Source organism: Phyllobates terribilis, unplaced genomic scaffold (assembly GCF_046119375.1).
Source record: "Phyllobates terribilis strain yellow unplaced genomic scaffold, ASM4611937v1 Scaffold_12__6_contigs__length_324123572, whole genome shotgun sequence".
In the NCBI taxonomy this organism is placed as follows: domain Eukaryota; kingdom Metazoa; phylum Chordata; class Amphibia; order Anura; family Dendrobatidae; genus Phyllobates; species Phyllobates terribilis.
The window spans coordinates 298,822,324-298,835,763 of NW_027362772.1; the positions used below are offsets into that span (position 1 = coordinate 298,822,324).

The following is a 13,440-nucleotide window of genomic DNA, read 5'->3' on the forward strand; positions in this document are numbered from 1 at the left end:
AATTGTTGGAAATCATAGCCTGTGCACTTTTCATTCTCAGTGGTCATAAACTAAATCCCAGAAACTTTTACATTAAAGTTAGGGTTGCTCTAACAGTTTGGAGGCACTGCTGAGATCCACAAAACACCACGTGAATCTGAAAAAAAGGCCACTTTTTTTTCTCCAGGAATCTATCCTCTGTCAGTTTTGATAGATTAGTACGGGGATTTGGAAAAAAATTCCCTTATATTATGCATGATTCAATTGTTATTAGTAGTGTTGAGCGAGTATGTTCTATTAACCCTTTCGCCAAGTATTTCTTACACATTCCTCACATGTAATAAAGCTGTCAAACAGTTGCAAATCATGTACACGTGAGCGATTCAAACATATCACCGAGCAGCTGTAAATACTTGGAGCTCGGCCTGAGCATACTCGGACAGAACATACTCACTCAACCCTAGTTATTAGGCATGTGAATGAGTAAGTGATTTAGGTAAGTTGAATTCATGACTATTATATTTCCCCTTGGTCAGGAGAATGTTAAATGTTTAGACAGTCCTTTGTCTTGTCCTCAGTATGTGTGTGTTCCTGTTAGTGGCATGCTATCCTCTGTACAAACACAATAGATAACTTATTTGCAGTCATAGAAGGATATCAGAAGCCAGGAAAGGAATATAGGGACTGAGATAGATAATACATAATGCACCCTCACTATGAGATTTGGGGTTGGATTTTGAAACAATAAATGGTTCTAAGGCATTTGAAATCAGTTTCATGAATCTAGAGAATACTTCAAGGTGTTTAAAATTTGTTTCATAAGAGACTAGAAATTATTCTATGGTACCTGGAATAAGTCTCATTAAACCCTTGGGGAACCTCAAGTGGCAAGATACAGCAGATATATCCATAAATATATTGAGTGATAGAATGGGCAGTAATGTTATAAAGAACATACAAAAATGCTTTAAGAAGACTTGCTTGCTTATAATTCTTGTGGTAAGAATTTCAAAGTCTGCTTGTATAACATGAATATTTATTAATTGTGAGAATGGAATATATTATTGTGTGCTGTAATGGATAGCATAATTATTGTAAATGTTTTTCATATGCTATAACTGTACTCCAGTAATTTGGCACAGAAAATACTTAATTCTAAAACAGATAAGAATGAGTAAAAGAGTTGACGTTAGGGTCAAAAATAAAAGTCCCACCATATAGTAAAGCCTTTTTTCTAAAGAATATCTTGAATGTGTGTTAAGACGTATTAATTGTATCATCATGGTCATCTTATATAAATTGCTTTAAAGAGAAATCAATGAATAAGATCAATTCCTCCCATCCCCTAAACCGCACATGTGAGTATGCAGGTCTTTAAAATGTAAATCCATCAATACCTTTATATCTGCTGCTGTATTCCTGAGTAATTAGCATTTTATTCATACTCAAATGAGACATTAAAGGCTCTGGCCATTAGAGGGCAGTTAAGGAGTTATTGACTCCTATGGAAGTTTTCCCGCCCAGCACCAGCCTCTTTAGCTTTATTAGTAACTCACTGTCTAATTTCCTTTTTTGCTGCCTGACTTAACAGAGGTAGTGAACTATGAATCAAGCTAAAAAGGCTGGTACGAGGAGGTGAAACAACCTGAGGGGAAACAATGCAATGACAAAAGATGCATATGTATACAATAGCAAATGAGAGAACAGCAAACATCTACACCAATTCCAGGTATGCATTTGGAGTGGCACATAACTATGGACCAATCTGGAAGTGCAGGAATTTTGTTGGCTCTTAAGGTAAGCCCATAAACAATGCTGACAGTATAAGACAGCAATTTAGAGCTCTGGAGCCACTCAATCACTTGGCTATAATAAAAATCCAGGCTCATACAAAGGAAAATACATGGTAAGCCCAGAGTAATGCCCTAGAAGACACTGCTGTTAAAGCAGCTGTAATTTTGCTACTAGCAGAGAAATACATATGTAGTTTGCAGTATGATTTACCCATGTATTCTGAGCTGTAAGATAAACTACAGCAGCAGTCCTCAGACAAAGAAAAATAAAAATGGAAGAGTAAAGAAGCAACATAAATGTGATGTGTGAAAATTGGATGAAAAGTCTTCTCTTTCCAGATCACTCTTCCCTATTATGATTCATTTTACATATGGTCCATGGTTCGACTGTGCTAAAGAAGCCATGATAAGTATGGTAAATAAACATGGACTTGTACAAGGATTCAATCATCCACTACTACCTATGTTTCTGCCTTTACTATCCAGGCCCTGCACAACCCATTAGTCAAGGTCCTGTAAGGATGCAGGCAAAGGCCATTTTATGAAGGAAGAACCCTTCAATACAATCTTCTCACTGCAAAAAGGTTTTATAATGGTCAACAGCAATCAGACCTCATCATGCATGTGTTTCAGATAAGTGTTTTTCTATCAGTTCTGATCACAATTGAAGCTATATACAAGTATCTCCAGGGTGAGCAGGATAAAAAAGTCCTAAAACACCATCAGACTATAGTTGGATTGACTAATCATACTGACTGTTGCCATTGTGCTGAATCTCCTATATTGGCCACATCAATGCCTTTTTTAGCCATCCCTTTGATGGAAGAGGATTATTTGTCACCAATTGTTGGAACATGATATAACTGAACTTAATTAGTAAATTTGGAAATGTGGTAGTAGCATCCCAAGTTTCGTGGTAGGTGAAGAACCTAAAGTGACATGTTAACCACACCATGAAAGTGGAGAACAAACTTGATTAGAAGAAGAGTAACTTAAAATGAAGTAATGTACAAATAAAGCTCATAAATTTGGGGAAAGTACCTTATAGATACAGTGAAGTGAGTTTCTGGCGCAGGAAGAAAACACGCAGGAAAACAAAGAATGTGACCATGTGTAATGCACAAAGAGATATGTTAATTGCTCATGGACAAGGTATCATTGTTTCTTTGAACAAATGGGGCATAATGTGATGGAGTATTATTTCTAATCAATAAAATACGGCTCCTGAAAAAACATATATAGACAAACGATATAAAAACAGTGACCTACTTGGTCCACCAATAACCAATCATATATGGAAATATAAAATGGAACAGTCTCACCAAGTGGACATCCTGTGCAGGTAAATCCAGGTAGAATCTTTGTAAGGCAATTAAATCAGATGCCTGGTCTGGATAGGAAAGGGGGGCATTATCGTAAGGATACAACACATTTCCCCAAAATCCCATAGCAAGCCTGGAAAACAAAGTGCCCCTTATGACTCCCGACTAGTGATGAGCGAGCACTAAAATGCTCGGGTACTCGTTGCTCGGGTCAAGCAAATTGGAATACTCGGGTGCTCGACCCGAGCAACGAGCCCAATGTAAGTCTATGGGAAACTCGAGGATTTTTCAGGTGGCTCCCCCCGGCGGTCTGCAGAGGGCCTAAAAATTGCCCAAGTCGATGGGAACAGTGCTCAAATGACATGGGAACAGCATGGGGAAGACCTCTGGAAGCATCTCTGACTTCCAGGTCACTGCCTAAAAGTGTGCTCATCATAAGTGATCCTTGGCGCATGCGAAGATGCCTCCCGCCATGCACCTGTCGTTGCAGACTTGCAACAATCACCGTCCACGTCCTTGTCCCACTGCAGTGTTCAGTTGTCCCTACCCCATTCCATGGAATGTAAGCGCAAGTATGCAGGCAGCCAGCCACCCACCCACCCACAGGCTGAAATACTATACTGCCAAATTTTTGACAGCTGCTTGCGCTTGAAATGTGGCATATTAAGCTCATGGAGGCTGAAGCCCTCCCCAGTGCACTTACTGGGTATGACCGCCTAACCACAAACACGTGGACAGGTGAATGTGGCCAGTTCTAAATAAGGGATTAACATAAGTACCGACAAGTGATTTCAATCTCTTTGACTGGGTTAAAAATCTTAATCTATTTGCTCGCAGATTAAGATGGCGTAAATACTTTATACAACAAGAGAAACAATTATGTTCTAATTTGAATATCCCATTTTATCTGTTACATGATGTGCAGGAACTAGCGGGACTAGATAAGTATGACTTTCCAGGGTAATGACTTGTATATAAGGCAAAATAAATAACCAAAACCAAAAATACTCCTCCACACCTTGGGCTATGTTCACACGTAACGTTTCTGATGCGTCTTTGCACTTTGGCATTGGCTTTCAACCAAGACAAATGCATTCACTGGGAAATGTCATTTTAAAATTTTACAACTAGTGATGAGCGAGCATACTCGCAAGTACTCGGTACTCGCCCGAGCACCTCAGTACACGAGATGCTCAGAGCTCGCCGAGTACTTGCAAGATGCTCGGGCGGATGCTCGGGTCCCCTCCCTGCATGTTGGCGTTCTTTAGAGCGCCAATCAACATGCAGGGATTGCCTGCCACTCATTGTAATGCCACAGCCATGGTGGTTGTGGCATTACAGTGATTGGATGGCCGCACAGCATCATCAGGTCTATATGAGACCTGGCGCCGCCATGCTCGTCACAGTCACTCTGGAATCAGGCAGAGTAGGGAGAGGTGCTGCTGAGCTAGGGAGAGATTTGATTGTGTATTTGGTAGTGTAGGGACAAAAACACGTACATTACACATATCCATCTCAACAAACAGTCCGTCTGAGGACTAATCCATCTGCAGAGATATCAGGCAGGCAGTATATATAGGCAGGCAGGCAGTGTATATAGCAGACTACAGTGCATATAGCACAAGAGGCTCAATTCCAGTTCTGCCTTCTGATGCTGCTAGATATTTCTAGACAAAGGCCCAGGTCTCAGGGACCAGGAATATAATTGTATTTGAATCTTAAACCTCAGTATATGCTTCAAAAGCAATCCAGAGAACACCGTTTTTCTGCGCTATTTGCTTATTGGCACTGCAGAATACAGCGAGGTCCTTTCCATATTACAGCACTAAAAATACAGCTATTTAAAACTGTGTTTTCTCCGTCACACGGATCACATATACATTTTCAGAAAATACTGCCATTTCTAAGTCCAATAAAATTTGTTTCAGTGTGTCAGAGAAGCAATTGACAGCAGATGGCTGCTCAAAATAGTTACCTACAGGCCAGATATTTAAAACTGTGCGTTCTCCGTCACATGGATCACATATACGTTTTCAGAAAATAGTGTCATTTCTGACCTCCATTAAAAATTTGTTTCAGTGTGTCAGTGAAGCAATTGACACCAGATTGCTGTTCAAAATAGTTACCTACAGATATTTAATTATTTATGTCAGATATTTAAAACTGTGGTTTCTTCATCACACGGATCACATATAAGTTCACTCCAAATTCAGTCATATGTAGTAAGGTGGAAGATTTTGCCCTACATTTAAAATGGGCAAGTCACATGGCTAGGGACGGGGAGCTGGACGTGATGGTGATGGTGAATGCAGAGGCCAAGACCGTGGGCAAGCTGAAATTGTGCCACAACAAACACCCACATCTTCTCACCCGACCTTCCTGTCCCAATTCCTAGAGGACTACAGCACACCACTATTGAACCCAAAGCAGTGTCAAAAGGTTGTTGGTTGGATAGCGTATAATTCTTCAGGTCACTTAGCCACCAACACCACCACCACCCTGTCTTCCACACGGTCAAGTCTCAGTAGCCGTGAGTCTGGACCGCATATTCCTCACCCTGATCCTCCTTCCTCCCACCATGCTTAGTGCCCAGTTACAAATGATCCCACACTTGGACACTCTGAAGAGCTGTTAGCTTTTCCATTTATAGATTCGGGCCTCTCGCGCGGTCCACTTGAAGGGAGGCAAAAGGAGATCGCATGTAGCGATGCCCAAATATTTAAGCAGCCATAGTCACATGAAGGCGACGGTAGGAAAGTTTCACAAGAGCTGGACAATAATGAGACACAATTGCCAGAAAGTCAGGAGGAGGACCAGGTTGTGGAAGTGGAAGACGAAGTGGTGGATGATATATTAACTAACCCAACCTGGCAGGAGGACATGCAGAGTGAGGAGAGCAGCACACAGGGTGAGGGAGGCAGAGCACCCCAACAGGCAGGAAAAAGCATTGTGGTGGCGCAGACAGAAGGCAGGCAACCATTCCCTCTAACACCAACACGAAGGAAGTTGTCAGTACAACTGTTAGGTCTTCCTGAGTATGGTTGTTTTTTTAAAGACTCTGCCGATAACCCCAAAATGGCCATTTGCACCACCTGCCAGGCCAGCATCAGCAGGGGTGGCAAAACGACCAGCCTGACCACCACCAGCATGATCAGGCACATGTCAGCAAAGCACCCGACTTTGTGGGCCGAACCCCAGGGTCCAGGAACAGTGTCTGCGGGTGGCACCATTGCTTCTTCCACTTTTGTGCATGCAAGCCAATCCCCTGTCCATGGTGCATGCGAAGATGACTCCTGCCTTGCACCTGTCGTTGCACACTCTCAAGTAGCAGCATCAGGAAGCACGTCCATGTCCTTGTCCCAGATCAGCATTCAGTTGTCCCTACCCCAGTCCTTGGAACGCAAGCGAAAACACTCAGCCTATGCCCCACAGGCCACACTACTTAATTCTGATATTTCACTACTACTTGCGCTCTAAATGTTGCCTTTTAGGCTCGTGGAGACGGAAGCATTCCACAACCTAATGGCGGCGGCTGTCCCTCGGTACTCGGTCCCCAGCCGCCACTATTTCTCCTGGTGTGCTGTCCCCGCATTACACAAGCACGTGTCCCAAAACATTAGCCGTGCCCTCAACAATGCAGTTACCGGGGAAGTCCACCTAACCACGGACACGTGGACAAGTGTTTGTGGTCAGGGACCGTACATCTCGCTGACGGCACACTGGATTAACATAGTGGAAGCAGGGACCCAGTTGGACCTTGGGACGTAACACGTCCTCCCGATGCTAAGGATTGTGGGCGCTTTGTCAATCAGTATTGCCCCCACGGTCTACAGCTCCTGCACCTCATCCTCCTCAGCCTCCTCCTCCTCTTCAGCCTCCATCTCCGAAATGACCATATCAGTCACAAGCTGGAAGCACTGCAGCATTGCCTCGGCCAAGTGGAAACAGGCTGTGCTGAAGCTAATATGCTTAGGTGACAAACCGCACAATGCTGAAGAGTTGTGGACAGCTCTGAAAGAGCAGGCAGATCTGTGGCTCACACCGCTGAACCTACAGCCAGGCATGGTCGTGTGTGACAATGGCCGGAACCTGGTGGCGGCTCTGAGGCGAGGCGAGCTCACACACCTACCATGCCTGGCCCATGTGCTTAACCTCGTGGTTCAGCGGTTCTCAAATCCTACCCAGAGGTGCCGGATCTGCTTGTTAAAGTACGCTGCCTATGTGCCCATTTTAGAAAGTCTGCTACAGCTTCCACCGCCCTTGCAGTGTTTCAGCAGCATTTGCAGCTTCTGGCTCACAGACTGGTGTGTGATGTCCCCACACGTTGGAACTCTATACTGCAGATGTTGGGAAGGATTTGTGAGCAGAAGAGGGCAGTTGTTGGGTAACAGCATCAACAAGGCCGTCGGTATTCAGTTCAGACTCCACACATAAGACCTCAGGAGTGGACATGGATGTCAGACATATGTACCATCCTCCAAAACTTTGAGCACTCCACCAAGATGGTGAGCGGCGATTATGCCACAATTAACGTCACCATCTCGCTTATCTGTCTTCTGAAATGCTCTCTTCTGACAATCAAAGAGGACACATTGCAGGCGGAGCATGATGAGATGGAGCAAGGAACAATACAGGGTGATTACACACAGCCCAGCCTCATCTTATCCCAACGTGGATTGGGGGACAATGAGGAAGAGGAGGAGGAGGAGGAGGAAAAACAGGAGGTAGTTTCATGTGCTAGAGACGGTACTACCTGCACAGCTGTCATACCGTCTGTTCAGCGTGGATGGCAAGACGACAGAGAGGAGGAGGAGGAGAGCATGGTCAGTCATCCTCTTGGTGAGGACACGGAAGTCTTGCCTGTTAGTAGTCTGGCACGCATGGCTGCATTTATGTTACACTGCCTTTCCCATGACCCTCGCATTCTCAAAATTTTTGACAGTCTTTACTGGTTGGTGACACTTCTAGACCAACACTACAAGGAGAACTTTATATCTCTTATTCCTGAGGCGGACAGGTCTACAAAAATGGGGCTGTACCAGAAGGCCTTTGTTGCGGAAATATTAAAAAGATCCCATTTGAAAACGCTGTCATCAGCGGTCACACTTCGTTGGACAAACAAGTAGTACAGGCGGGAAAGACACATCTTCAATCCAGCAGAGGCAGGGGTACACTGTCAAAGTTCTGGGAGAATTTTCTCAGCCCCTCCCATCGCACAAGGCCTGAGGCACGGGGTACTCTAATAAGGAGTGCAAAGTTTGGGAAGATGCTGAGGGCAGTACCTTGCCGACCGTACCAACGTCCTCCATGATTCCTCTGTGACTTTTAATTATTGGGTTTCCAAGATAGATACATTGAATAAACTGGCTCTCTATGCCTTGGAGGTCCTGGCATGCCCTGCTGCCAGCATTTTATCAGAGCAGGGTTTTAGTGCCACTGATGGAATTATAACTGATAAGTGCATCCGCCTTTCAACTGAAAGTGCTGAAAGGCTGACTCTTATAAAAATGAACAAGGGCTGGATTGGGCCAGACTTCTCAACATCACCGAATGATAGCAGCGTAAATAAACTCAAATCTAGTGTCTTTTCTTGGGAGGTGTATTCCGATGCACTTTTCACACCCAGACATGGGTATACGCTTCCTGATTTTGGCTATTTGCTCTTGTCCTCCTCCTTCTCCACATGCTCCACCACCATATCACCAGGGTGACTGTGGTCCTCGATGCAACACCCACAAAATTTTGGTACTACCGTCTACAGCGCATGATACCAGCTCCTGTTCTTCCTCCTCCTCCTCCTCCTCTCCCTCATTGTCCCCCAATGCATGTTGGGATGAGATGAGGCTGGGCTGTGTGTAAACACCCATTAAGGGTTCTTGATCCATCTCATCATACTCTGGCTGCAATGCCTCCTCTTTAATTCTCTGCAGAGAGCGTTGCAAAAGACAGACAAGTGGGATGCTGACGCTAATGATGACGTCATCGCCACTCACCATCTTGGTGGACTCCTCAAAGTTTGTCAGGATGGTACATATGTCAGACATCCAGGTCCACTCCTGAGGACTTATGTGTGGAGCCTGACCTGAATATCGACTGCCTTGTTGCAGCTGGTACTCCACAACAGCTCTCTTCTGCTCACAAATCCTTTGCAACATGTGGAGGGTAGAGTTCCAACGTGTGGGGACATCACACACCAATCGGTGTACCTGAAGCTGCAAACGCTGCTGCAACACAGCAAGGGCGGTGGAAGCTGTCGGCCACTTGCGAAAATGAGTTGACAGGCGTACTTTGATGAGCAGATCTGGCAACTCGAGGTACGATTTAAGAAACCGCTGAACCACGAGGTTAAGCACATGAGCCAGGCATGGTACGTGTGTGATCTCGCCTCACCTCGGAGCCGCCACCAAGTTACGGCCATTGTCACATACGACGATGCCTGGATGTAGGTTCAGCAGTCTCAGCCACAGATCTGCCTGCTCTTTCACAGCTGTCCACAACTCACAAGCAGTGTGAGGTTTATCACCTAAGCTTATGAGTTTCAGCACAGCCTGTCGCCGCTTGGCTGAGGCAGTACTGCAGTGATTCCAGCTTGTAACTGATGTGGTGATATCTGAGATGAAGGCTGAACATGAGGAGGAGGAGAAGGATGATACGCAGGAGCTGTAAACTGTGGGGGCAACTCTGACTGAAATAGGACCCGCAATCCTCGGTGTGGGGAGGATGTGTTAAGTCCCAAGGTCCAACTGGGTCCCAGCTTCCACTATGTTTATCCAGTGTGTCGTCAGGGAGATGTTCCATCCCTGGCCACAAGCACTTGTCCACGTGTGCATTGTCAGGTAGATTCTCCCAGTAACTGCGTTGTTGAGGGCACGGCAGATGTTTTGGGACACGTGCTTGTGTAGTGCGGGGATGGCACAACGGGCAAAATAGTGTCGGCTGCGGACCGAGTACCGAGGGACGGCCACCGCCATAAGGTTGCGGAAGGATTCTGTCTCCACCAGCCTAAAAGGCAGCATTTCCAATGCAAGCAGTCGTGAAATGTGTGAATTTAGGATTGTGGCCTGTGGGGCGTTGGCTGCGAATTTGCGCTTTCGTTCAAAGCTCTGGGATATGGACAATTGAACGCTGCGGTGGGACATGGATGTGGACGTTGATGCTGTTTCTTGAGAAACTGCCATAACAAGTGAAGACTGAGAGGAGGGGGCATCTTTGCATGCAGTATGGACAGGGGATTGCCTTGCACGCACAACAGGGGGTTCATTTACACGTACAATACTGGTCGTGGACCCTGAGGTTCGCCCCATAAAGTCCGGTGCTTTGCTGCCATGTGCCTGATCATGCTGGTGGTGTTCAGGCTGGTAGTTTTGTCACCCCTGCTGATGCTGGCATGGCAGGTGGTACAAATGGCCTTTTTGGGGTTATCAGCAGAGTCTTTAAAAAAATTCCAGACTCTGGAACACCTACCGGTCGTACTGGCAATGTCCTTCGTGTTGTTGTTACGGGGAACTGTTGCCCGCCTTCTGTGTGCGGCCACCACACTGCTTCTTCCTGCCTGTTGGGGTACTCTGCCTCCCTCCCCCTGTATGCTGCTGGCCTCGCTCTGCGTGTCCTCCTTCCACGTTTGGTCAATTACTAGATCATCCACCACCTCCTCCTCTTCCACTTGCGCACCACAATCCTCCTTCTCACTTCCTGGCAATTGTGTCTCGTCATCATCCACCTCTTGTGACAAATTGCCAGAGTCGACTTCTTGTGGCCGTGGCTGTTCAAATATTTGGGCATCGCTACATGGGATCTCCTCTTCCACCACTTCAAGCAGAGCAGGCGAGGGGCACAAATATGGAAATGGACCAGTCAACAGCTCTTCAGAGTGTCCAAGTGTGGGATCAGTTGCTGTCTGACGACACTCAGCATGGTGGGAGGAAGGAGCATCAGGGTGAGGAGGAGTATGCGGTCGAGACTCACGGCTACTAAATCTTGACCATGTGGAAGACAGAACGGAGGTAGTGGTGCCCAAGTAACTGGAGGTATTATCTGCTATCTAATTAAGAACCTGTTCACACTGATCATTTTGCGTTACTGGTGTTGTAGTGTGCTTCCCTAGTAATTCCCTAGTATTTCGGTCAAGAAGTGGGAGCGAGAAGATGTGGCTGTTGGTTGTGGCACATTTTCACCTTGGCCACGGCCCTGTCCTCTACACGCACCATCACAAGAACGTCCAGTTCCATGTCCCTTGCCACGCGCCTTGCCCATTGTAAGTGAAGTAAAATTGCTTACACTCGCACTATCAATGGAAAAAGGGTAATAAAAAGCAGATTAGAACCGTGGAAGAGGAAAACCACAGTTCTATTTTTCTGGCCTACACCAGAATCTTTTAAACAGATATATTTGTGACTGAAAAGACAGGGAGAAACTATTATGTTTTTTTTTTACGTAAAACAGGCCAAAAGCTGGATAATACAGAGTTTTGAACTGTGGAACTGCAAAACCACAGTTCTAATTTACTGGCGTATACCAGACTTTTTAAAATTATATATTTGGGGCTGAAGAGTCAGTGACACACTCAAACTGTTTTTTTTATGTAAAAAAGACCCAAAAGTGGATAATACAGAGATTTGACCCATGGAACTGCAAAACCACAGTTGTAGTTATGTTGCGTACACCAGACTCTTTTAAACAGATATATTGGTGCCTGATCAGTCAGGGAGACACTATTACAGTTTTTTTTTACGGCAAAAAATGGCAAAAACAGGATAATACAGAGATTTGACCCGTGGAACTGCAAAACCACAGTTCTATATTTCTGGCCTACACCAGACTCTTTTAAACAGATATATTGGTGTCTGAACAGTCAGGGAGACACTATTACTCTTTTTTCTTTCGGCAAAAAATGTAAAAAGCAGGATAATACAGAGATTTGACCCTTGGTACTGCAAAACCACAGTTATAGTTATGTGGCGTACACCAGACTCTTTTAAACTGATATATTGGTGTCTGACCAGTCAGGGAGATACTATTACAGTTTTTTTAACAGGAAAGAATGCCAAAAACAGGATAATACAGGGATTTGACCCTTCGAACTGCAAAACCACAGTTATAGTTATGTGGCGTACACCAGACTCTTTTAAACTGATATATTGGTAACTGACCAGTCAGGGAGACACGATTACAGTTTTTTTATTATGGCAAAAAAAGCCAAAAACAGGATAATACAGAGATTTGACCTGTGGAACTGCAAAACCACAGTTATATTTTTCTGGCCTACACCAGACTCTTTTAAACAGATATATTGGTGTCTGAACAGTCAGGGAGACACTATTACTCTTTTTTCTTACGGCAAAAAATGTAAAAAGCAAAATAATACAGAGATTTGACCCTTGGTACTGCAAAACCACAGTTATAGTTATGTGGCGTACACCAGACTCTTTTAAACTGATATAATGGTGTCTGACCAGTCAGGGAGATACTATTACAGTTTTTTTAACAGCAAAGAATGCCAAAAACAGGATAATACAGAGATTTGACCCTTTGAACTGCAAAACCACAGTTATAGTTATGTGGCGTACACCAGACTCTTTTAAACTGATATATTGGTGTCTGACCAGTCAGGGAGACACTATTACAGTTTTTTTATTATGGCAAAAAATGCCAAAAACAGGATAATACAGAGATTTGACCCGTGGAACTGCAAAACCACAGTTATATTTTTCTGGCCTACACCAGACTCATTTAAACAGATATATTGGTGTCTGAACAGTCAGGGAGACACTATTACTGTTTTTTTTTACAGCGAAAAATGCAAAAAGCAGGATAATTCAGAGATTTGACCCGTGAAACTGCAAAACCACAGTTATAGTTATGTGGCGTACACCAGACTCTTTTAAACAGATATATTAGTGTCTGACCAGTCAGGGAGACACTATTACTAGTGTTGAGCGAACATGCTCGACACAGCATCACGCTACTCGGGATGTTCGGCGAGCACCGAGAATTTCCGGGTTACTCGGGCGGGAGCTCGGGTCTCCGCCCTGCATGTTTGGCGCTCTTTACAGAGCCAATGAACATGCAGTGATTGCCATCCAGTCACTGTAATGCCACAGCCATGTTGGTTGTGGGCATTACATTGATTGGCTGGCCGCACAGCGTCACCTCGAGTATTTAAAACCGGGCGCCGTCATCTTGGACACAGTCGCTCCAGATCAGCTAGTGTCGGGAAAGCGCTGCTGAGCTAGGGAGAGATTTATACTGCGAAATAGTTAGTGTAGGGTCTGTAAAGGCTGCCAAATCAAACAAACAGTCCTTCTTGGGACTAATTTCCATCCCAAATATCAGGCAGGCAGGCAGGC

The 13,440-nt window shown here is 44.9% G+C and overlaps 1 long non-coding RNA gene across 1 annotated transcript in view; it reads right to left on the minus strand.

Moving 5' to 3' along the window:
- LOC141172744 (uncharacterized) overlaps nucleotides 1-13,440 on the minus strand; it is a 107,572-nt gene that overhangs the window by 1,717 nt on the left and 92,415 nt on the right. The gene's annotated exons all lie outside the window — the stretch shown is intronic.